This window comes from Papio anubis, chromosome 10, assembly GCF_008728515.1.
Source record: "Papio anubis isolate 15944 chromosome 10, Panubis1.0, whole genome shotgun sequence".
Lineage (NCBI taxonomy): Eukaryota > Metazoa > Chordata > Mammalia > Primates > Cercopithecidae > Papio > Papio anubis.
The window spans coordinates 33,067,456-33,093,755 of record NC_044985.1 but is presented as its reverse complement, the minus strand read 5'-3'; the positions used below and the strand labels follow the sequence as shown (position 1 = coordinate 33,093,755).

At 39.7% G+C, this 26,300-nt stretch overlaps 1 protein-coding gene across 8 annotated transcripts in view; it reads right to left on the bottom strand.

Annotated features, from left to right (window-relative positions):
• The window catches only part of LYPD6B (LY6/PLAUR domain containing 6B), a 181,577-nt gene that overhangs the window by 23,796 nt on the left and 131,481 nt on the right, over positions 1–26,300 (bottom strand). For 2 of the 8 annotated variants that reach the window (XM_031651223.1, XM_031651225.1), the window contains 2 exons: positions 6,740–6,799; positions 3,269–3,331 (listed from right to left, as the gene is read on the bottom strand). The exons of 5 other annotated variants lie outside the window; for them this stretch is intronic. The gene's annotated coding sequence lies outside the window, so the exon portion shown is untranslated. Of the gene's footprint in view, positions 1–3,268; positions 3,332–6,739; positions 6,800–9,585; positions 9,670–26,300 lie in introns of those variants that run through there. One more of the 8 variants, XM_031651226.1, reaches the window with a different exon arrangement.

The window sequence follows — 26,300 nt, the reverse complement described above, 5'->3', positions numbered from 1 at the left end:
TCCTAATAGTGAAACTCTATAATGTGCCAATAATTAAAACAGTATAGACAGGACTAGCATATGATCAGACAGACAAATGAAACAGAATAGAAGGTCCAGACATAGACTCAAATACATATAAGAATTTGTTGTGTCACAAACATAAACTAGTAAAGTAGGGATATACACTTAAAGAAGTTGAGTTGGGACAACTGAGTGACCAGGAAAAAAATAAGGTTGGATATATACCTCATACTGTACACACAAAAACAAAGCCATAAACATTTCCAAAAAGAATATTTGAACACAGAATAATTTAATGAAGTCATTTTACATTATTTAATTAAGTTTTTAAGGAATTGTTATCTTAACGGTTTAGAGGGTATATTCTAAAAAGTCCATCCTTACATGTTATTACATATATAGATGCAGTTATGAAGAAAATAATATATCTGGAGTTTGCTCTAAACATTCTCAAAATAGGTGAGAAAATAGACAAAATAAGATTGGCAAAATATTCCTAATTGTTGAGGCTGAATGATGGATAGCTGGGGTCTATGATACTATTTTCTCTATTTGTATATGTTTAAAATTGTTCATGATAAAATGTGTTCTTTTTAGTGCCAGAAGAAAATATAAGTGACTTCCTTGGAGTGGGGAAAGGTCTTTCTAACTATGATTCAAAACACAGAAAGTATAAAATTAAAGTTTGATAAATTCAACTATATTAGACAACTTCTGTATATATAACAAAAAAATCATAAGCAAAGTTAGAAACAAGTAACAACTTGGAGAAAATATTTTCAACTCCGATCATATTTAAAATAATAGATAATCTCACTAGTATGGAAATAGCTACTAGAAATCATAAGAAAATTATCAGAAATCCAATAGAAAAATTGGCAAAGAAAATTAATACACATTTCATAGAAAAATCCATCAAATGGCCCTTAAACATCATGAGAACAGTTGAGCATCTTTTTGAATAGGAGAAATGAAAATTAAAATTATACTTTATAACTTCTAGATTTTGGCCAAGCTGACAGATGAACATGTTTGCTTAACACTCTCCTTTTGAGAAGACCATGGGAAATCATATTTTAATATATTGCTTGGGGGAATACAAACCCTGTGGAGCAATTTGGCAACATTATTGAAATTTCAGATGTACTTACTCTTTACCCCAAAAATCCTACTCTAGTTTTATTCTACAGGTAGACTTGCATACATGTACAACAATGTATTGGCATCATATCATTGTAGCACTGTGTGTAATAGTAAATGTCTGAAAACAACCCGTGTCCATTAAAAGGAATACAGATATGTGCACACACACACAGACACACACACACACATTACCGATTGTGTTATCAATGTTACTTCATATGTTACCTATTGTGTTAGAGAGGGAACAGTACGAAAAACACTATATGTGTTTACTCATATATGGATAAATATACTCGTAAGAATACTTAGGAAACTAATAAAAGTGATGGCCTACAGGTGGAGAGCCAGGGATAAAACAAATATAGTACAAGGGAACAGAAGTGAGAAAAGGACTTCTCAGAGTATAACTCATTTCATTGTTTTGATTTATAATCCATGTGAATGCATGACTTATTCAAAAATTAAATTAAAACAAAACAATTCAATTGGCTCCATAGTTTATGGTTAAAGCTCAATAGTTCTTTCTAATGGACCAATGACTTGGAAAATTCAAACAGCAGATGGTACAAAATAGCATTTTTGTTTGGCTTTGAAATGCATCATTTGGAGGTGGGTGTAGGGGTACCTGACAATTCACCATCCTAATTACATTTTGCAAATTGCACTGATAATGTCCCCTGAGATCCTGGTAAGAACACATTCACAGTTGTCTGAAATAAAAGCCAATTAAGAATGAAGGTAAGGAAGATCAACAGCCAGGAAGCATTGCCTTGCTTCCCCAATAGGTTTATTTCCATGTATGTATACAGTGTTGTGATGTGCTGGCTATTAGCAGCACTTCTCCCTTACTCTATAGACCAACAGGCATGAACTTTTCTGTCCCCCAGATCTATTTCTATCTTGCCCCTATGCCTAACTTCATATTCCATGTTTAGAAGGATTTATCTAAACTCTATGTAGAAGATAATTCATTATCCATTTTTAAGATTAAAAGCACATAATTGCCATAAAAAGTGATCCACATGAGATAATTACTATTTAACATGATGTATACATATATACATGAGATATATATAATGTTGGACAAATCAAAAAATTGTTTTTATACACTCATTAGCTCATATTGTTTTATTGCCCTTGAATAGACAATTTATTTTATGCTTTGTGAAATATTAAAAATAGCTTCATCTCCCACGACTACATTTGAGGTTCTGGGACCCCAGATTTCAGGCTGCTGAGTAGGCAAAAGAAGGAGGCCTGAGAATTCTCACTCTTTAGCCCCTGGTATGAAGTCTTCACAGGAAGAGGGGCTACCATCCACTCCAATAGGAAAGGAAGCAATAGTTTCTTGTACATATATATTAAGGGGGAAATTCCTGTTATTTAGCTTAGTGAAAAAGCTAAATATTTTGCCACACCTGGGCTACTTCTCAGCATTTCAGTTTCCTTACAGGTAGAATCAGTCTTAAAAGTTAGAGTATAACATTGGGCAAGTTACTGAATCTCCCAGTGCCTCAGTTTCCTCATTGCAAAAATGACAGAATAATAGAAAACAATGACCTCAAGTAAGTGAGTTAATTTGTCTCAAGGCACTTAGACTAACGGCAGGAAGAAAGAAAGAACTCCATAAATACTAGCTACCCACATGAGACATCTTAGAGGTAAGTATGTTTAAAACTACCTCTCTGGAGCCAGGTGACCTCCTGAGATGTTAGGAATATATCCTCTGTCACCATTTTCCTTAGACTAATTAGCCATAATACAAATGGAAAATGATTGACTTTCACAACCTCAACTTTACTGGGTGTTGAGTGATTTACGTAACACTGTAGCTAGGAGGTCCCAGAACTGCATTCCTTTCTTTGGCAAATTTGCATGTCTTCCTCCAAAGGCAATATTTATTCATCACATCTTGTCTGAGTAATGACTCTGGGCTGGGGTTAGGTGAAGAATGTCAATCCTTTTTCCCACCCTCGGTGCAAGGGCTTAGAACATGGGAGCAGAGGAAGACATCACATTCAGATAAAGTCAGAACCAACCAGCCCATGGCTTGACAAGAGAGTTTAGAAGAGATCCAAGGTAGGGCCTATTTATAAGTGAAAAAACAAGGCCTCCAACTTGCCTCCAGAATCTGACACCGCTGAGTCTCTACTTTGCATCACAGGGGGGATATTAAATTCATGATCTAGAAGTAAATGAGAGAAAATAATGTTTATAATCAGTAGTTTAAATGTGCACTTGTCTCTCTCCTATACTGTCTCTTCACAACATCCAAACAGGTGAGCAAAAGAAACTAGGAATGCTGTACCCAGGAAAAGACAATTTTACAAAAATTCTCCCCCAGTCATTGAATCATAGGGAAGAAAATGGAACCAAACTGTGTCCCTGATGGGAAATGAGAAGAATAACTAATGTTTTCCCAGCTAAAAGTTTGAAAAATATGCTTTGCCACATTCAAAATCTTCACCCATTTCTTTCTTTCCTTACACTTTCCTCACCAAAAAGCCACATTTTAATTAATTTCATAAAATAATCCAATTTATACCCTCTAAGGCAAGCTTGTCCAACCCATGGCCCACAGGTCGCATGTAGCCCAGGACGGCTTTGAATGTGGCCAAACACAAATTTGTAAACTTTCTTAAAACATTTTGAGATTTTCTTTTGCAATTTTTTTTGCAGTTTATCAGCTATCGTTAGTGTTAGTGTATTTTATGTGTGGCCCAAGATAGCTCTTCTTCCAATGTGGCCCACAGAATCCAAAAGACTGGACAAGCCTGCTTTAAGTAACTAAATATGTTTATTGAGTTACTCAACCAATATTTTCGGGGCACCTACAATGTGTCAGGCGTCATTTTGTTCATTGATGTTGCCTGAGTTCCTGCTCTCGGGGAATCTTACTTTGCAATATTCTGCTGAAAATGTCTCTTCTGCATTTCCTTTGTTTGGTTTACTGTGATTCTCATCTTCTTCTGTACAATGCCTTTCACATCTAGAAAATTATAATCTTATAACAATTGTATCAAGTCATGAGACCATGACAGAGCAGGCTAAGAAATGATAGCCATTTGGGCATAAATATTTAAATACATGCAATACACTTCATTTAGTGCATTATTCAAATTCTGGGCTTATACAAACATGTTTCTGGAAATTACCAGCTGCTTCCTTTTGTGAGCTCAGTAATTCTCGAAAAACAAGACTCAAAGGACCTACAGGCATACCTCAGAGATATTGTTTGATTCCAGAGTACTGCAATACAGCAAGTCACACAAATGTTTTAGTTTCCTGGTGCAGACGAAAGTTATGTTTACACCATACTAGAGTCTATTAACTTGTATCTACCTTAATTTTAAAATACTTTAAAATGCTACCAATCATCTGAACCTTCAGCAAGTCATGATCTTTTTGCTGGTGGAGGGTCCTGCCTCAATGTTGATGGCTGCTGACTCATCAGGGTGGTGGTTGCTAAAGGCTGGGGTGGCTGTGGAAATTTCTTAAGTCAACAATAAAGTTTGCTACATCAATTGAGTCTTCCCAGCATCAAAGATTTCTCTGTGGCATGTGATACTGGTTAACAGTATTTTACCCGCAGAACATTTTTCAAAATTGGAGCCAATCCTCTCAAACCTGCTGCTGTTTTACCAACTAAGTTTCTGAAATATTCTAAATCCTAGCTACTCAGGAGGCCAAGGCAAGAGGCTCACTTGAGTCCAGAAAGTTGAGGCTGCTGTGAGCCATGATCATACCACTGCACTCCAGCCTAAGTGACAGAGTGAGACTTTTTTCTAAACAAACAAACAAACAAATAACTGTTGTTTAGTGTAGCTACCTTCGTCAATGATCTTAGCTAGATCTTCTGCATCACTTGCTGCAGCTTGTCCATCAGCACTTCCTGCTTCACCTTGCACTTTTATGTTATGCGCATGGCTTCTTTCCTTCATCCTCATGAACCCACTTCTGCTAGCTTCAAAGTCTTCTGCAGCTTCCTCACCTCTCTCAGCCTTCACAGAATTGAAGAGAGCTAGGGCCTTGCTCTGGATTAGGCTTTGGTTTAAGGGAACGCTGTGGTTAGTTTGGTCTTCTATCCAGACCAGTCACACTTTTTCTCTATTAGCAATAAGGCTGTTTTGTTTTCTTATCATTCATGAGTTCACTGGAGTAGCACTTTTAATTTCCTTCAAGAACTTCTCCCTTGTATTCTCAATTTGGCTGTCTGGCACAAGAGGCCAAGCTTTCAGCCTGTCTCAGCTTTTGACATGCCTTCCTAGGTAAGACTAATCATTATTAGCTTCTGATTTAAAGTGAGAGGTATGTGACTCTTCTTTTCACTTGAACACTTAGCGGCCATAGGGTTCTTAACTGAACTAATTTCAATATTGTATGTCTCAAGGAACAGCGATGCCCAAGGAGGGGAAGAGAGATGAGGGAATGACCAATCACTGGTACGGTCAGAACATCCACAGCATTGATGGATCAAGTTCACCATCTTAGACGGGTATACTTCATGGTGCCCCCAAACAACTACAACGGTAACATCAAAGATCGCTAATCGCAGATCACCATAACAGGTATAATAATAATGAGGAAATTTGAAATATTGTGAGAAGTACCAAAATGTGATGCAGAGACACAACATGAGCACATGCTGTTGGAAAAACGGCATCGATTGACTTGCTTAAACCTTTCCATAAACCTTCCATTTGCAGAAAACGCAATCTCTGTGAAGGCAATAAAGCCAGATGCAATAAATCCACGTAGGCCAGTATTTTCCAAATCAGCCTCCTTCTACTTACATGTGGTCACTGATGTCATTTGCCTCCTTTTCTGCCAGCCCCAAACTGACTAGGGAGGGGAATCAATTGGAATTCCTTCTCCCTAATAGCTTTCTTTCCTTTTTCTCCAAACCTTGTATTTTTCCCCACTAAAACCACCTATGCCAAAACCATAGTTCAGTGAAATGAGTGTGATTAAGCAAATTATAAGCGAGCTCAGGGAGTCGCTCTAACTACTCTAATCAGGGATAGGTTCCCAGCTCACAGGAGGCCTGACTGGCCTAGAACTCTTGCTTCTACTGGTGGGTGGTGTGTCAGCAGATGGCAATCACTGCTGCTATTTCACCAGCTTAATGTGAGATTGTTCTAGTTTTGGGCTTCAGACCCTCATTATTCTTCAATTTCTTTAATTGGTCCACTGGAAAAAAATCTTGCCTTTAATCCCTGAGTGCCCCAGAAGCCCATGCAACAGTTGGGCATGGTGCCAGATTCTTCAGGAAGAAGAATACGTGTATAGGAGGAGATGCTGGTCTCCCTTTCTTAGTGGCAGGAGTAATCTTTCATCCCTAGAAACGAGCCTGACATGGAGCAGAGACCCAAATGTTTGCTGAACATCTTGGAATGAACAAAGAAGAGAAAGCGAAGTCATATTTTTTTTCAAGAGGCACTTTATGGGAAAAAGGATTTAATAAGAAAAAAATGCTTGTACAGGGAACATGCCTATCGCATACTACATTTAAATGAGAACACATACTACATTTAAATGAGAAGACAGAGACTTAGGAGTGTTCTAAGCCATGTGGCCACCACTCCATACACACCTGACAGCAATGCATATCTGGTTTCTCATCATTAACTCAAAACAGTCAGAGGTGGCAAGTCTGTATGAGAAAGAAAAAGAAAGAGAGAGAGGCTGGAGTGCAGAAGAGAAGTACCAAGCTGGTATCAAATCACAAGCTTCCATCAGGAAAACAACAGCCAAGCTACAATCAACATTCTAACAAGCTTTATTTGGTTAGAAAATTCTTCAAGGAAAATTCTAGAACTTCAGGAATATAATACCTTAATGAGGTCTACTAGGTGGTGGTATATCAAAATAATTGCTATCTCTTCTTATACTTCTACTTAACTTTCTACACATTTTGGCAATGGTAGCTCATGAGAGAAAACTGAGAGATGTTTCATGAGTTTCTTTATGAGGCTGAGTTCCCTGGGCCCTGCAGAAGGACAGATGTAAGAAAACTTGGCAAAGTTCACAGCTGCTCCATGGCCACACATTGATGAATGTATCCCATGTTGTTGGCTTCCTTCCATGTAGATAATTATGTTGCACACTGGATTAGAAAAGCCATGTTTTGGCATCATCAATCCAAATTTACCTTTGGAGTTTCTCTCAGTGGAGAAAGCATGAATCAAATTAAAAATCAACTTTTTTCTTTTTTTTTGAGACAGTTTCGCTCTTGTTGCCCAGGCTGGAGTGCAATGGCGCGATCTTGGCTCACTGTAACCTCTGCCTCTTGGGTTCAAGCGATTCTCCTGCCTAGGCCTCCCAAGAAGCTGGGATCACAGGCATGAGCCAACATGCCCAGGTAATTTTGTATTTTTAGTAGAGATGGCGTTTCTCCATGTCAGTCAGGCTGGTCTCAAACTCCCAACCTCAGGTGATCCGCCTGCCTCGGCCTCCCAAAGTGCTGGGATTACAGGCGTGAGCCACTGCGCCTGGCCAAATAAACTTTTAAAACTGAAAATACAGGCATATACATGTATATGTATACATATACATACACATATATGTATATGTATACATATACATACACATATATGTATATGTATTTTCCTCTTTTATTCACTGAATAAACATTCTCGAGCACTTACTGTGTGCTATATGAGGAACTAGAAATAAAAATTTAAGTAAGGCATGGCCCATGTCCTAAAGTGATTTGAAGTAGTGATGAAGGCAGTCCATGTACAAACTACAAACATGTGGCAGTTGCTATAGGGACAACGAGTTATGGAGCATTACTAACTCTACAACATGAATTTTTCTAAAATGCCAGCAATTTCTGTAACTTATAGTAGGTAGGGAAGCATATTATTTATGCTGAAACCATGCAGAGATGTTCCCAGAAATAAGCACATCTGCAGAAAACAAATCTACACACATTGTAGATTGGCCAAGTAGAACAAATGGCTCAGGAAAAAAAAAAATTCTTTTCTTAAAAAAACAAAAAAGAAAGCAAGCACACTGTTTGGGATTTTCTGCAGATGTCATCAGAATAAATGGATGGGTACAGACAAGTGCTTAGGTTTGCAGTATGACCAGGTATCTTGCTGAGGCTCAGCCTACACACCCTAAACTAGGAATTGGGCAATTTCCTACTTAGAGGATTTCCAGCAAACTCCATAGCTCTTCTATCTCCATTTCTGGTTCAGAAATTTCACCCTTCCAGCAAAGTTTACTTCTTCCAGAAGCATAAGGTACAGTAGATACATCAAGCTTAAAAGGGAAAAAAATTAAATTTTACTGATCACCAACTTACCCTTTGCAAATTAAATCTTCAGTGTATTAAGTGGTACCCAGAATGCCTGCTTCTCTGATAAGAATTTATCACAACAGGTTCACCTTATTTTCCTAAAGGTATTCTAGTTATCTAAAAGAAATGGCATATTTCTCTGTGATCCAAAATGAAATAATTTCCACTTACATGAAGAAGTATTTGCCATCCACTTACTGAAGCACTAAGAGCATTCACTTTTATAATGGACATAACTTAATGCAGGAATCTTTTCTCATGGAAAGCATTTGACTAGGAAAAAGTTGAATGCAAAGTAATGTGGGCTGTTAAAATATATAATCCCTTGACCCTATCGAAGGGCAATTTGGCTATTTCTGAAGCAGCAGCCCCTTCAGTAAATAACAGCATATCCTGACAGTCTGAGATGCTTTCCTACTGAAGGGGACTTTCTCCTTGTTGGTTGTGAGCATCCACAGAGCTTTAGAGAGGCAATGCTGACTCAAGGGACTGATAGCTGGACTCATTCTAACCAGTGCTAGGACTGAGTTCTACTTGAGTTAATTTTCAAGAGAGTATCTCACCCAAGCAACTTATTTACTGCTCCTTCTTAAGGTGTTCCATGTCTGTTTTAAATCCTTAGAATTTCAATCTTGCTGTGGGAGGATTGCCAAAACTTCAAGTATTTCTCTGATGATTAAATGGCTGCTACTGCCAGCACACCAAAAATAGTAGGTGTTGGAGGATATCAGAAATCAAAGTTCTATTAAACAGATCCATATGAAGTATGTATTGTGTGGCTGACGCTGTGAGAGCCACGGAGTTTTAAACCATATGAAAACTCTTCGACCCAAAAAACTGATGATGCATTAAATAACTGGAGTAAGCACAGGGCAGCGTATAATAAAGAATTAAAATGAGTGCTATAGGGTACAGAAAATGATTATGATTATACCTCATAAATACCTTACTATTAAAGAACAAAAATTATAAAATATAAAGTGCTTAAATTAGATGAAATGCATTCACATACAATACCTCTTTGACTCTTATAACCACGTGGTAAGGTAGGTGAGGCAGATATTATATTATTAATCCCACTTACAGATGAGGAAACTATAACCAAAGAGGTTAAGGGGCTTAGGCAATAGCACCTGCAGATACACGGCAGAATTCCAGACGGCAGCCATGGTGCTCTCTTCTGGTTCCCTAATCTTGCTGCCACATCACGCTGCCTTTTCCTTGCCGTGGGAGGGAGAAGAAAGAAGAACTTGAAGGGTGAACTGTAAAGGATATTGTTGAATGAAAAATAGGACGTAAGATTTTTCATGGGGAAAGGCAAATAGTGAGAGGGGCAAAGAGCATGACCACAGGTTTAGAGGCAGAGACTAGAAGAATGATTTCGTGAAATGGATATGTATTAGAAGGAAGTGTATTAGAAGGAAAACAGGGTGTGATAGGAAAATGGAATTATCCATGGAGGATTCAGAAAGGCAGGAGTTGAGTTTGAGTCTTTCAAGCAATGAGACTTTTTTGCAAAGGAGACTGCCAGGATCAATGCAAAGTTTAAGGAAGTTGATACGGTGTTCCTGTGCTAGACGGGTTCAAGGGATGGCAGGTGGGAGGCAAAGAGTCTGGGTTTCTGGAATCCAGCAGGAAGTGGCTGGGGGCCTGATGTAGTTCTGAGATATCAAGGTGGGTATGCCTGGCAGAATTCATCACAGATGCCTTTGTCATTTCATGTCACTGAACAACATCAAAGCTGAATGACTCTGGCTACAAGGGACAGGAGATGATTGGTGTTTACAAACTTAACATGGATTAAGCCATTTTAGGTTGGTTCCCTTAAAACCTGCAAGATACGCTGTCTCCAGGATTCAGGATTAACAAAGGTAAAATTACCTGCATTTTCAGGCCTCCGTTTAATGTGACTTCCTGAACTCAGCCAGTCTGTTATTAGGCTGGAATGGATGGGGGCCTTACAGCCCTGCTGGAGTTCCAACGGATGAAGGGGATTCGAGAGGGGTGGGGGGTAGGTACTCTCGGTCCCTCACCCCCTTTAAATGAGAATAGATTTGATTTTATGAAATTGCTTCTTTTAGGATCTTTCACAAAATTTTATTTGAGTAAAGGCTTCCATAGCTTAACACATCTGAAAAGCCAACAATCTAGTCCATCCCCACCCACAGACAGAGTGGGAAGCAGGACCAGTGAAGTGCAGGGCCTGGTCTCAGGTCACAGAGCAGGTGAGGCCCACTGAGAGGCCTTTTTAAAGTACGTCAAATTGGGCAACTGAGGACTAAAAGAACAAAAATCATTTTGTGTACTTTGAAGCCCCAGGGTCAGGATTCTTTCCAGGCCCTTTTTGTGCCTGTGGCAGAGCCAGTTCCCAGATGTCCTAACCAGGACAGCACACACAGCCAGGATGGAGGATCAGGACGCAGCTCCCAGCCACCAGCAGCCAGGCTGGGCCTCAGATCGCGAGAAGTGAGACCGGGAGCCTGTCTCAGGGCTGAGCCTCCTGCCCACAAATTAAGCTTAGGATGCTTCCAACAGCAAAGAGGGTCTAGTTAACACTTCCTCTGACTCATTCATAGTTCAACACTTGATAATTTCTTTTCTTCCTCACTTTAGTCTCCTTTGGAGGGGCTAAGACTAAGGCCAAGACAAAGTAAAAATCTACCTCCACCACCACCAACAAAAACCACCTTAAGAAAAGGGCTGTCGTGCCCTGGGGAAGCTAAAGAAGAGCTGCAAGTTTGGAATTCTCGCAGTTACCAAAGAATTATGACCCAGAAGCAGGGAATCATTAAATCCGGCTGGTTTCACTCGTGTAACAGCATGTAACATTGTACCAGCTCCTGCACTGCCCGCTGAATCAGGAAGTTTAGGGAGAAAAAAAACCCAGCAGAGCCTCTAGTAAATCTGTCTTTTTGTATTCAAATCCTAAAAAAGTATTCCCCACACCTCTTCACATAAGGCCTACCGTCACCTTAACTATGTTTATCGAGACAGACAAAGTGTCTTCGCAGACGCTACGGCATTTCTCTTCTTTGACAGCAAATACTGATTAAATCTTCGGGGAGAAAAGTTAGGCAAACCCAAACCCAGTTTCTCTCCAGTTACAAAGGGACAGACTTTCCGTTTCCGATATTTCCTTTCTTTTTCTTATTGTCAGGAAAAATAAAGAAATAAAAGTGACAGAATTTTGTAGAAAATGTCTCCTGAAGATATGGTTGTTTTGGTTTTAACTTAGGTTGAATGATTTCCTACCGGTTTTGTGAATTATCTAATCTAACTAAAAGAATTCCTAAACCAACTAGGCTTCCTATTAATTCAGAAAAACTGGGGAGAATGTAGATGATACACAGACCAACAGTGCCAGGTGAGCTTTCTGCTGGCAGGGCGGCATGTCACCCTTTCAGGATGGAGGATGCTGAGGGGACTGACTTTGCTGGCAGTGACATTAGTGGCAAGAGACTGTATATTATGAATTAGCACATCTCTATGAACTGATTAACTTCTGAATATTCTGAATGCCTGGTTTAAAAAATAATAAATCAAAATGACCTTTCAGGCACTCACCAACACTGCTAACAGAAACATCCCAGTTAGAAATCTGGGTGGAAAACATGTTTGTGGCACATATGCTGATCTGAGCAATAGAGTCTGTCTCTTTAATCACCCCTGTTAGGAATATAAAAGCTCCTGAAAATAAGTCACACAGCTCTCTATACATCATGAGTAATTCACCAACATAAAAGCTACAGATTTTATCATCATTATCGGCACTGCCAGCTAGCTGCTAAGAGTTATTGAGATGAGTAGACTTGGTTTGAGGGTTAAAACAGTGCGTGTGCTGTCTCTGAAAATCATCTGCATAACTGCAGAGCTTTCTAATTCATGTTGAAGACCCATCATTATGTCAGGAGAAATTGAGGCTCTCAGGTCCCCAGCCTGATAACGCAATACACAAGCCTCCCTTTGGGTTCTTCCTGAAGGACCAGCATCACGGTGGGAGGTGGCAGTGGGCCAGCCAGCCGGCATGCACTCGTCTCCTGCCTGCAGCTAGCTGGTGATTCTGAAGTCAGTGTGTACCGCTGCGACTTTCTTTGCCCACTCCCAAACTTGGGAATCTACAAATTGACTAATGAAGGAAAAATAAGAAATCTCATGACCATGGTAGTAGACAGAAATGAAAACGGATATATACTTTTATTCCTGAGTTCGATTTTAAAAGCAATCTCCATTCCACCAAGCTCTAAAGGGCCGCCTCTCATTCCATCGGGGAAGGTGGAGAGCACGTTTGTGCAGACTAGCCTGGCCTTTGACAGATTTATTGACAAGACCCACTGGCTAGAGTAAGTACAGGGATGCATCATCTGTTGAGAAAGAGAAGAATATATACCACTGACAGGTTTCCAAGAGCTCATAAAACAGCCGTCAGGCCTAGAAGATCATGTCTACAATGTATTAGTATCAGGAAGAAAGCATTAAAGGCATTTCTCAAGTTTAACGGAAAACAAAATTTCAAAAGCAAGGTGAGTTAGCTGCCAGTGTCTGAAGTTGATGGAGACGCAGAGTCCCTTGACTTTGACAGGCTCTGCTCTGTGAACAGGGACTACACACTGCATGGCGTCAGTCACTTCGTTGTTTGTTGTCAGCCGAAAGGACAGACCGTTCAGGTAGCACTGTTTAGTCTCACGGGGGTAGGGGAAGTAGTGATAGGAAACTGACTTTTAGTTAATTTTGCACTGACCTCTAGATCACAGTGGTGGACAAGATGTTGTCTTTGTAATATTTTAAAATAGATTTCTAAAAGATGAAAACTAAATATGAAAACCCTGACATTATGGGATGGCGATAGAGGAAAGAACAATGGACACTGTCTATATGCTGAATCCACATGGAAAGATTGTGCTGGAAGCCTAATTACCTCTCAGCCTGAGCATTTAAACCTCTGGCCCCTAATGGAACACGAGTTCTTCTTAAGACTTAGTGTATTTTAGATTTAATTGGATTCAAGGATATTTTTCTCAGATCCTCAACTTAAGAACTATTAGGCACTGTTTAACCTGAAAAAAACAAATACTTCTTGGAGTCTCAATTTTCTCATCTATAAATCAGGACAGTAATACTTACATGTTAGGGATATAGTACAGAGTAAATTATAAAAAATGCAGTGAAAAAATACAGTGAAAATTAAATTAATAAGTACAAAGTGTGTTTTACAATGCCTAGCATATAATAAGTGCTCAACAAACATTACCTTACTTCCAGTTCTACTCACTTTCAATAGTACAAACAAAACAAAACAAAAACAAAAACAAAAACAAAAAAACTCTTGCAGAAGGGATATAGTGCCAGGTTGTGTAAGGAGAAGATGCAGTTTGAGCTTTCTTGTTGTTTGGGCAGCAGATTTTGTGAACCACCATCAGTCCTATAAACAGGCTCTGCACATCGCCTGCTAAAGCTGCTCATTGCAGAGAATGGATAATGAAGCACCGGCAGGCATGAGATTTGCTCACAGAGCATTAGCCATCTACTCCAATCCCTTGCAGATCCCACAGCAAAGCATCCTGCTGTTGACTCCCAAAATGTCGGGCCTCTAAGCCAAAAATCAATGTACGAGTTGTTTCATTGCCCCTGGTAATTTGCATCCATTTTCTTTACAAAAAGCAATGCTACTGGCTGCCAAAGTAACAAGGTGAAGGGGAATAAGAGACAGGAGGAAATAGCCAAATGGGAGCAGAGCTAAGGTAACCAAATAAACATCTCTCTTTACTGCCAAGATACTAAAAACATAATCCCAGCCAGCTTTGTGAGTTACCACCTTAGCCACATGGCTACATATTTGATGGGAACAGAGATCCAACAATGGAAAAATAAAAGCATTTCCCCACCAAATGAGTAGCTGGACATGCATTTGAAGAAGAATGGCATTGGGGTGTTCCAGGCTGACTCTCTCCATGCAACGCTAATCAAATTTACCCAGTTCACGTGCTTGGGGGCCCTTTCTCTAACCACAGATGCTGCCAATTCCACCTGCAATCTAAAAACCCAGACTGTGCATTCGGTTCCTCAGTTCACAACAATAATAACTGAAATACCATTTTTTCATGCCCTACAGAATGCAAACACAGCTGAATTGATCCACTTCAAATCTTCATAAACAATTCAACTGAGAATGAAAGCAGGTAAGACATTTCAAAGTGAGGATGTTTAGATGACCAGGTACATGGGGATGGTGTGTGTATGGGGAGACGCACTTTTTGGCAAAGTTATTACTGGTTTAAAGCACAGGTGCTACTCTAATTTTAAAGTTTGTCAGGTATGCATACTATATGGCTGCATGGGACGTCTTTTAGAATCAAATCCACTGCCTTCTGTAGTCTTTGGGGTGGCTGCCATGCTAGCATGTAGGTGGCCCTCAGGCAGGTCTTATCAACTGCCTGTAGTCCCCTGTTTAGCCCGAATGCCCCACCAGACAAAAACATCAGACATAGTTTGGAAGTCTGTGAATCAAATGGTTGAGGAAAGGGCAAGAAAGTCAGTAGATAACATGACTAAGTACAAGCCACAGGTCAGGGGTTAGGACGTCGGGGGGCAGGCAGAAGGGTCTTTGCAGGCATTTGGAGTCCAGCTCCAGAGAGCTCATCAATGGAGGTTTTATTCCCTTGTTTCAATACCCTGCCGCACTAATGATTGACTCCTTACTCTGTAAGGCTCAGCTCAAATTTTACTTCCCTTGTCCTGAGCTCACCAGGTGGTTGTCTGCTCTCTTGGACATATATTTACTAGGTACGATTTACTCTCTTATGTTTATAAAACACCACATTTATTATACAAGTAACACAAACACACATGTGTGTGCATACACGCACATACAGTCACATGCTGCATAATGATGGTTTAGTCAAGGATGAACAGCGTATACAACAGTGGTCCTACAAGATGATAATGCAGCTGAAAAACTCCCATCCCTTATTGACTTCGTAGTCGTAACATCATAGCACAGCGTGTTACTACCATGTTTGTGGTGATGCTGGTGTCAACAACCTTACTGTGCTGCTTGCTGTCTAAAGCTATAGCACAGACAATTATGTACAGTACGTAATACCTGATAATAAACGATTATGTTACTGGCTTATGTATTTACTATATTTTATTATTATCTTAGAGTATACTTTTATTTATTTGTTTTAAAAAGTTCACTGTAAACAGCCTCAGGCAGGTCTTCAGGAGGTATTCCAGAAGAAAGCATTGTTATCATAGGAGATGTCAGCTCCATGCATGCTATTGCCCCTGAAGACCTTCCAGTGGGACAAGATGTGGTGGTGCAAGACAGTGATATTGATGATCCTGACCCTGTGTAGGCCCAGGCTAATGTGTGTGTTTGTGTCTTAGTTTTTATGACAAAAGTTTAAAAAGTAAAAAAAAAAAAAAAAAAAAAAATTAAAAATTTGAAAAAAGAAAAAAGACTGATAGAATAAAGATATAAAGAACAAATATTTTTGTATATCTGCAAAATGTGTTTTAAGCTAAATGTTATTACTTAACAGTCAAAAAATTAAAAATGTTTTGGTTTATAAAGAATTACAGTAAACTAAAATTAGTTATTAAAACATATTTTTAATAAATTTAGTGTAGCCACTGTAAAGTATAAAAACACTAAGTATAGTGTTTTTAAAGTCTACAATAATGTCCCAGGCCTTCACATTCACTCACCACTCACTCACCTGCCCATAGCAACTTCCAGTCCTGCAAGTTCTATTCATGGTAAATGCCCTATACAGGTGTACCACTTTTTATCTTTCATACAGTATTTTTATTGTACTTCTTCTATGTTTAGATATACTGGATGCCCAAATACTTCCCATTGTGTTGCAACTCTCCACAGTACTCAGTATAGTAACATGCTGTATAGAATTGTAGCCTAGGAGGAATAGGCTATACCATATAGCATGGGAGTACAGTAGGCTATACCATCTAGGTTTGTGTAAGTGCACTCTATGATGTTTGCACAATGACAAAATTCCTTAATGATGCATTTCTCAGAACATATTCTTGTCATTAAGTGACACCTGACTACACACACACACACACACACACACACAAAGAGAGAGAGACGAAAGAGATTATGCACAGAGTATTATAATTATATATCTCTTCCCTTTGCTAGACTATAAACTTTATATTTTTATTTCCAACTCTTATTCTAGGTTCAGGGGCACATGTGCAGCATGTGCAGGTTTGTTACACAGGTAAACGTGTGCCATGGCAGTCTGCAGCACAGATCATCCATTCATACAGGTATTAAGCCCAGTATCCATATTCTTCCTGATTTTCTCCCTCCTCCCACCCCCCAACCTCCGACAGGAATCCAGCAGCACATCAAAAAGCTAATCCACCACGAACTAATAGGCTTCATCCCTAGGATGCAAGGTTGGTTCAATATACACAAATCAATTAATGCGATTCATCACATAAACAGAACTAAAGACAAAAACCACATGGTTATCTCAATAGATACAGAAAAGGCCTTTGATAAAATTCAACATCCTTCATGTTAAAAACTCTCAATAAACTAGGTATTAAAGGACCATACCTCAAAATAATAAGAGCTGTACATGACAAACCCACAGCCAATATCATACTGAATGGGCAAAAGCTGGAAGCATTGTCCTTGAAAACTAGCACAAGACAAGGATGCCCTCTCTCACCACTCCTATTTAACATAGTATTGGAAATTCTGGCCAGGGCAATCAGGCAAGAGAAAGAAATAAAGCATATTCAAATAGGAAGGGAGGACGTCAAACTATCTTTGTTGGCAGATGACACCATGTTTTTTCTAGAAAACATTGTCTCAGCCCAAAAGCTTCTTAAGCTGATAAGCAACTTCAGCAAATTCTCAGGATGCAAAATCAATGTGCAAATTACAAGTATTCCTTTACACCAAGCTGAGAGACAAATCATGAATGAACTTCCGTTCACAATTGCTACAACAAGAATAAAATATCTAGGAATACAGCTAATAATGGAAGTGAAGGACCTCTTCAAGGAGAGCTATAAACCACTGCTCAAAGAAATCAGAGATGACACAAACAAATGGAAAAACATTCCACGGTCATGGATAGGAGGCATCAATATCATGAAAATGGCTACACTGCCCAAAGCAATTTATAGATTCAATGCTATTCCCATTAAACTACCATTGACATTCTTCACAGAATGAGCCTATAAGGTTTTTGAAAGCAGGAACCATGTCTTGTAAATTGAGTACTAGACATGACACTGAACATTCACAAATAAACAAATCTCTGAATCAATAAATAAAGGTGCAGATTAATGTGCAGATAAGTAGCTGGTTTATAAGCAAACAGAAAAAAAAGGAAGTGATTAGTTAGGTCCAGGATGTGTATCATAAAGTAAAGTCAAGCCGAATAAATCTCCCTTCTTTTGGACACGGTTACAAGATATCACATCAGTAGAATTCCATACACAACCTAGATTTTGGCAAAGCAATAAATAGAATATTCTATCCTTAGGGAAATGATAGCAAATTATGAGCTGCCAAATAATTTTTTTTAATAGATGAGTCTCAACCCTAATGTGTTAATAGTATCCTGTGGAACTCTGTCATTTATTGTAGTTAACATTTTTATCAATTACTTGAATAAAGATAAGACATTTTATCAAACTTACTGATGGCACAAAGCCAGGAATAGCAGCTACTATGTTTCATAGCAGAATCAAGATGCAAAAAAAAAAAAAAAAGGCCTGACAGACTAAAGCATCAAGCTGAAATCAACAAGATGTTAAAGATAAACTTAGGTTCAAATAATCAACAGCACAGGCAAAGAGTAACCAAGACCTCGCTAGTTAGCAATTCGTCTATATGAATTATAAGTAATTACAAACACCATGTCTTTTTTAAAAAACAAAACAAAACACAGTAATAGTACTGCTGCTTAAAGAAACTAATGCACAATGGAACCTCATCCTGAATCAAACAAAATTCTTCTTCACAATTGTATTAGTCAGGGTTTTCCAGAGAAATTCAACCCATAGAATATATATATATATAAATTAAAAGATACTGGTTCATGATATTAGAAAGGCCAAAAAGCCCCATCTGCAAGCTGGAAACCCAGGAAAGCTGGTGGTATAGTTTGGAGCCGGGAGAGCTGGGATCTAATGGTGTTGATTCCAGTCAGAGTCTGAAGGCCTGAGAACCAGGAGCACTGAAGGCAGAAGATCCATGTCTCAGCTCAAGCAGTCAGGCAGAGAGAGCTTATTCAATCCTCCTCTGCCTTTTTGTTCTGTTCAGGCCCTTAATGGATTGGACAGTACTCACCTACATAGAGGAGGGCCATCTACCAATTAAAGTTTAGCTCATCTCTTCTAGACACACAGACACACCCAGAAATAATGTTTTACTAGCTATCTAGGCACCCCAGACCTTCATGAGTGTGATCACCATTGGAATATTACATCCAGTTCTGATTAGGAGGTTCACAGAACAGATGTCCTGGTTGGACCACTGAACAAGGCATAATCACATGCTGTATCAACTCTGACCTGAAATCACCTCTCCAAGAAGAGCTTTGCCCTTACAAATCCACGCATGTGGTCGGGTAGGTTTTGAAGCCCATGAAGACTGGTCTGAAGAAGGAGATCCTGCTGCTGATACCTTAATGGAAGGAGGGTGATATGGTTTGGCTGTGTCCCCACCCAAATCTCATCTTGAATTGTAGTTTCCATAATCCTCACATGACATGGGAGAGACCCAGTAGAAGGTAATTGAATCATTGGGGTGGCTATCCCCATGCTGCTATTCTTGTGATACTGAATGAATTCTCACAAGGTCTAGTAATTTTATAAGGGGCTTCTCCCTCTTTTGCTCATTCTTCTCCTTCCTGCCGCCATGTGAAGAAGGACATGTTTGCTTCCCCTTCTGCCATGATTGTAAGTTTCTTGAGGCCTCCCCAGCCATGCTGAACTATAAGTCAATTAAACCTCTTTCATTCATAAATTACCCAGTCTCAGTATATCGTTGTTAGCAGCATGAGAACAAACTAATACAGAAGCGTATGGAAATTGAGGAGGAAATGAGCCAAAAGGGCAGAGGGTAGAAACCAGGGGCCTGGGAGCCATAAAGCAGGGTGCTTGAATTGAAGACATGCAATTCAGGATGGAGGGGAATCACAATGCCTTGGGCTCTCACATAGATCACCAGTTTTTATTGTAGATCCTGGGAAAGAAACCACAGAGCAAATTTCAGTAAACCAACACATCTTCAGCAGCATAGTGCCAATGTTCTTACATCTTTAAATAATGGAGAAGAGCATTGAAAAAATACTTTTCTTATTCAAACCCTTTCCCTGCCATCCATATGTTACTGTAAACACATGGCATTTCTTGAGTCCTCTTTTCCATATACTCCTTTCCTCTCCACCCATCCCACTCACAGATATAAAGTAACAACAAGAAAATAGGCTGGGGATATGGGATCAAAAAAAAAAAAAAAAAAATCAGACTTCAAAAAAAAGCTCTCACATAAGGAATGAGAAAAACAGAATTCCTATCCTTGAGTTATAAAAACTGAAAGGGAAGGGGAATTTTGTAGACCCAGAAAGTGATGAAATGAGGAGAAAGACATCAAGTTTACCCAAAAGGTAATAAAATATTTTATTTGTTTTTTGATTATGAAAAAGAAAATAAATCATTAAAATGACTGTCAGAATGCCTCAAGGACAAGAGCATGGAATAGGACTTGGTTATAAATGTTGTGGAGAGTAATAAAAGACTTGGTGTTGTTTCCTTAGCATATGCCTGGGCTGAGCCTTCCTATTTCAACACAGGAATCACAGGCAATGGTAAAGTCAATCCACTCCTGGGCACACATTATTGCCTTTCCATTCAGGCCTTATCCGAGAGTACCAGAGTGGCGGCTCCCACCTGCAACCAGGTCCTATCTCACACTGATCCAACAGGACATGCTGGCAAACTGCCAGGGCTTCAGGATCACCATTTGTTTCATTTTCACAGCCACTAATTATTTCATATATGCCTGCTTATAAAACATTTATTTTTCTTAGTTCTCAGGATTCAAGATGAAGAAGACAAGGCTCCTGCCCCAAGGAGCTCTGTCTAAAGTCTAAAGGGCCTTGGATTAATTCTGATGTTGTTTAATGATGTATTTCAAGTGCCTGAAGACAGAGAAAGGTGATAGGATAGCTCTTATAACAGTGACTGTTGGTTTTATTTAAACCTAGGAAGGATTAGTTGAGAATTTGTAGAAAAAAGGTAGGATTTTCTATTAACCCACAAACTTACATTCAGCATTCTGCCTTGAGTATTTTCTTTTGATTTTCTACATGCCAGGTTCTCCCATAAACCATGATGTTTCAAAATACAGCCCCTACACAAAGCTATGTGTCTCTAGATCTGTAATAAATACAAATATTAAGACTTTTGAAATAAACTGAACCTTGAAATGAACTGAACACACATGGCTATCAATATGATTTCTATAACTACCCATACATCCAAATTCAATCCAGGACAATGCAGTCTCACATTTGTCTCCCAAATCAGGCACAACAGGGCCTAAGAATAGCACGGAGAACAGTGACGTGATAGAAGACAGATGGTATTTGTAAAATGGAAATGACTCCAGCTGCCTTTCAATACTCCTCATCTATGATGGCACATGTCAAGTGTGAATGCCCTCTCAGCACTGTCACAGAACAAGGCCTGAAAAAAGGTTTACTAAAATCCCCCATGAATACTGAGTGGCTAACATGCAACATGACTATGAAGTTACAAGCAAGAGGTACAGGCAAATAGCTATCCATTTTCATAGCTGTATCTTTGCCCTTGTGACCAACCAGACTAGCTGTATCATCTGGTCACTCATATAATCACTCTGTACTGACCATTAAGATGTCCACTTTTGGCAATACTGACCAATACAATTTCTCAAATAGAGACATGGCTGAAGACCTGGGCCTATGAAATATCTTTCTAGAAGGAGCCACAGCTTCCATGTCCAAGGCACATTTATATAATTCACATTACTAAATAGAAACCATGGCCCTAGACTCCCATTGCCTGGAGATTTTTATTCAGTGGAAACCAAAATGCACCAGCCTTGATGACTCAGGGGGAGTGGTAATGATGGGATGAGTAATCATTCTCTTGAAGTTGCTAGTTAGGATAAGAACAGTTGTTCATTACCTGACGGGACAGGTTTCTCAGGCTGGCAGGGAACAGAACAAATAAATCAATGTCGCTTTCCTCCCTAACACCTTAAAACCCTGTATTTAAAGTCTGCATTTCAGCTCACAGCTCAAGGAAAACAATCCCCAGAACTATCCATTTGGCCTCTGGTGATAACAGGGATCGACTGAAGATAGGTGAAAAATGGAAGAGAAGAGATGTGTAACTTTAGTTTCAGGAGAGAAATCCTATGGGAACACTAGCTGGTTGTCTTTCTTAGGTCACTCCCTTGGTTATTTTAGGAATCCCTTGTATACAACTAATGCAATGTCTTTTTGAAACAAGCCAAACACACACGTTGACAAGGAACAGTAAAAGCCTCTAAAATGGCAGTCCAGTTTAAAGACTTGACAATTGAGAACCTTATCCCCTTCAAGGTCATGCTCCAATCAGACTTCCAGAGTACCACTTCCTCCTGTTTGGTCAATCAGGACTACCAATGCCTGCCAGCTTTGCTTTTTAGTAGGTTTGGTTAATTAACATGAGTTTGCTTTTGGTTTTTGCTAACATTGCCTGTTTTGGGGAATCAGTGGTGCCCAGGAGAAGGACATGAGTGTGATATGTGTGTTGAAGATGGACAGGTGAGAGACAGCTGGGTCTCTCACCTAGACCTCCAAGAGCAGGTCCATGAATGAATTAGGGTATTTCCTAATTAATCTGAATTAATCATTTCCTAATTAATCTGAATCTCCTTACCATTTCCATACTGCATTACTCTAATTTACCCTTTTTGAGGGGATATGTTAAAATACAGTTTAATTACAAATGAAGCACTATTTAAAAACCTATAGAAAATACAGTGATTTAATAGATGACAAGTAACTATCTACGTAATTGTTGCCCATGAGAGTTTTGTTAGATAATACCTAAATAGGCTCATACCATGTGTGATTTTGGCAACAATCTGTTTGGGTACCCTGCTAAGGCCCCAAAGTAAACCTAAAAAGACTTGACCACACGCTTGATCAAAGCATACCTGAGGCTTAATGCAAAAGAGAAGTTAGGCCCCTATGATCAGAGTGTGTGCTGCAGGTTACATTATTGTCCAAACACATTCATTCATCGTCTATCTGGCGATTACACAGATCTGCCATCCAGGAGTAACAACCTTTACTCTTTTTCTTCTAGCAAGGACCTATATTCAGAGAACAGGCATGGGGAGACACAGCTGATAGCAGACAGAACTCAATATTCACAGTTTAAATATGGAAATGACTATGGTGAGAACAGGCAAATCATGCATGGGCTTGCCATGTTGAGACACAGAAGAGGTTTTCATCTCCATTCTAGAAAGACTTCCTGAGGATAAAATTTCAAGGGCAGCTTAAGGTTAAATTTTGAATGCAATGCTTTGGTTGGATTATTGATAACAAGCTTTAAAGAAGGTGCCACTGAGGATTATGAGAACGTTGCTAAAGTGGCTGCTACTGTGGACTGGAATCTGACGGGTGCATGTGCAAATGTGTAAATATGCCTTTAGCCATTCAAAGCACCATTCCCAGCTTGTCATCGTCACCAAGAACCAGCCTAGAGCAAGGTTCTTTTTTTTTTTGAGACAGAGTCTCACTCTGTTGTCCAGGCTACAGTGCAGTGGTGCAATCTCTTGGCTCACTGCAAACTCCGCTTCCCTGGTTCAAGTGACTCTCCTGCCTCAGCCTCCTGAGTAGCTGAGACTACAGGCAAATGCCCCTGCACCTGGCTAATTTTTGTATTTTTTGTAGAGATGGGGTTTCGCCATGTTTGCCATGCTGGTCTTGAACTCCTGACCTCAAGTGACCCACCTGCCTAGGCCTCCCAAAGATTACAGGCATGACCCACCACACCTGGCCCAAAGTTCTTTTTTAAAAAAACAAAAAGCAAACATAAAAAAAACCCTCTTTCTATATTTATTATTGTTAAGCAATCATCATCACTGCAAAGAAAAAAATCAAAAGAAGGGGCTCCCACAGAGTTTCAAGTATTGTCTTTCCTGCAACACTGGTCATAAAACCAACAAGAAAGGGGAGCAATTAAACCCAGAAATCCTAGGGTGAGTCAGAATTGCAGTGATTTAAAGGAATTGCCACATCTGAAACATCCTCTATGGGGACAAGGTGAATGAAACCTCCCTTTCAGGAAGCACGATGACTTACTCATGCACATGAGGACCCTGTGGTAAACCACAATTTTCTGAGCCCACTAAATCATGCCTGCTCCCCTACTGTCCCAGAAGACCCAGCTGTCTCTCATCTATAACTCACCACACACATACCACACTCACATCCTTCTCCTGGGCACCACTAGTGCCCCAAAATACGCAATGTTAGCAAAAGCCAAAGGCAAACTCATGTTAATCAACCAAACCTCCTAAAAAGCAAAGCTGCAGGCTTTGGTAGTCCTGATTGACCAAGCAGGAGGCAGCAAAAAGGACACTGGTAGGTTTGCCAGATACATCACAGAAAGCAATTAAGTTTATGGCAGGGTAAAAACAGCTCCAAAGCCCTCTGAAACAAAAGACGCTTCCTGCCTGTGGTCTGTTCTGGGCCATTCTGTCATAATGGCAGGCTGAGCTATTCAGCGGCAACAGCCAACAGTAAAACACTGTTTGGAGAGAGAAGCATCCCAATCTCTACTGCAGAGACCTGCCTGTCAGGTTTTCATTTCTATGCTAGGGGATAAACTGTCCCAGCTGGTTTGAATAAGAAAAGAGGAAAGTGAGCATCCACAAGAGAAAAAAAAAAATTACTTGATGCAGGAGAGGATTGTAAACTCTTCAAGATTAGTTGAAGGAAAAGATTTTGAAGGTAACAGAGTTTCCAGTGGTATGGGGAAAATATCCCTAGGATGTCGTGGTCGACAAGCAAGAAAGCTGTCCTTCTGAGGAGTTTTTAGTGTGGGAAGGTGAGCGATGATGGGAGGGGTGGGGCAGTCTGCAGCCTGGGTCTCCCTAGTCCCCAATCTGTGATCTCTCCTCTCTGGTGGGGCCATGTATGTCCAGATTGCCCATTTTCCCCGTCAGATTCTAGCTGGAGTTCACATTAGGGTGAACATGCAAGTCCTCCCGAGTGCAAAGTTGTAGTGAACACTCTTGGTAGCAATGGAACAGACATTGATGCCAACCTGAGCCCACATAAGACGATGAGGGTGTCAGAAGGAGGCCAGTTGTAGAGTCAAGAGACAAGGATGGGATTTAAGGGAGATAAGGTACTAGACAGCCAGAGTGACTTCCCTTAAGTCTTAGATTGGCAGTCTGTCTCTCACTCCAGAGCTAAATGGAGAGTGAGATATGGCCATCCTGGAGACGCAAGTCTAGTTCTGGCTCCTAAATGTGTTCTATGCCCCTCAAACAGAAAGGGTCCCTAATTTATAGATGAGAAAACTGAGGCACAGAGAGGTTAAGTAACTTCTCATTGTAACTCATATTGGTACTATGAGCCACTTTATTCATGGCTGCAAGGATGATCTCAAAACTGTCAGCAAAATTTCATTTTTCTTAGATAAACCACCTGTTCTACCTGGACACTGGACTGAATTTAGTTCAACAAACCGTAGATTAAAAAGGCTATTAACCCACTCTTTCCTTGGGATAGTCCTTAAACAAAAAGCTAAATAAACACAACATTCTTTTCTTTGGGGCTAAGTCTTTCGGATTACTTGAAGCCAAAAAATAAGAGGCTATCGGAAAGGTTATAGAGGACGTTATTAAATATCCTCATTCTTCAAATGCCTGTCAACCAAAGAGAAGAATAAGAACCCTCTACCCCCACCCCTATCCCCAGGAAATACCTTTGGGCTCAGGAGAATTACTCTGTGTTCCATGGGATAATGAGTGTCTTTATTACATCTAATTAGGGTCTCCTATAATGTGACATAACCATTTTTGGTCACTTGGGTGTACCCAGAAAGGCCTAGCAACCATCTCTAAATAGCCAATCCCCCTGTCTCTAGAAAAACCACACAGTCCAAGAGAGAACTCTGCTAAGAGTCAGGAAGATGTAATTTCCATTAACTCAAGAAGCATTAGGTTAACATGCAGACTCTGAAGCCTGACCTCCTGGGGTGGAATCCCAGGTCTATCACTTAGTTGTATGACTTTGAGGGAAGTCACTTAACATCTCTGTGCCTCAGTTTCCTCACCTATAAGTTAGGGATAAAAATCATACCTATTCATAAGATTTTGTAATGACCAAATGAGTTATGATATGTAAAGGACTTCAAATAGTGCTGGGTATATAGTAAAAACAATATTAGTGCCTGCTTGTGTTGTTATTAACTTTATTATATTCTTAGGTACATTACTGAAGACCTCCACTTTCCAGACTTCTCTCAGATGGGCTGACAAGACCATCCCTATTCCAGGATTTTTAAAAGACAAAATAAAATAATTTTAAAATAAAGTAATTTCAGATTGCTTTTATAACAAAGTTAAGAGCCTGCAATAAATTTAAAATGGCCATGAATTCTTTGCAGCTACTCCAAGTTAGAGGTGGAGTCTATTTCCAATCCCCTCCCCTTGAATCTGGGCTGGCCCTGTAGCTTTCTTTGACCAACAGAATGTGGCAGAAGAGAGGCTATGTAATTTCTGAATTTAACTTACAGTTTTTGC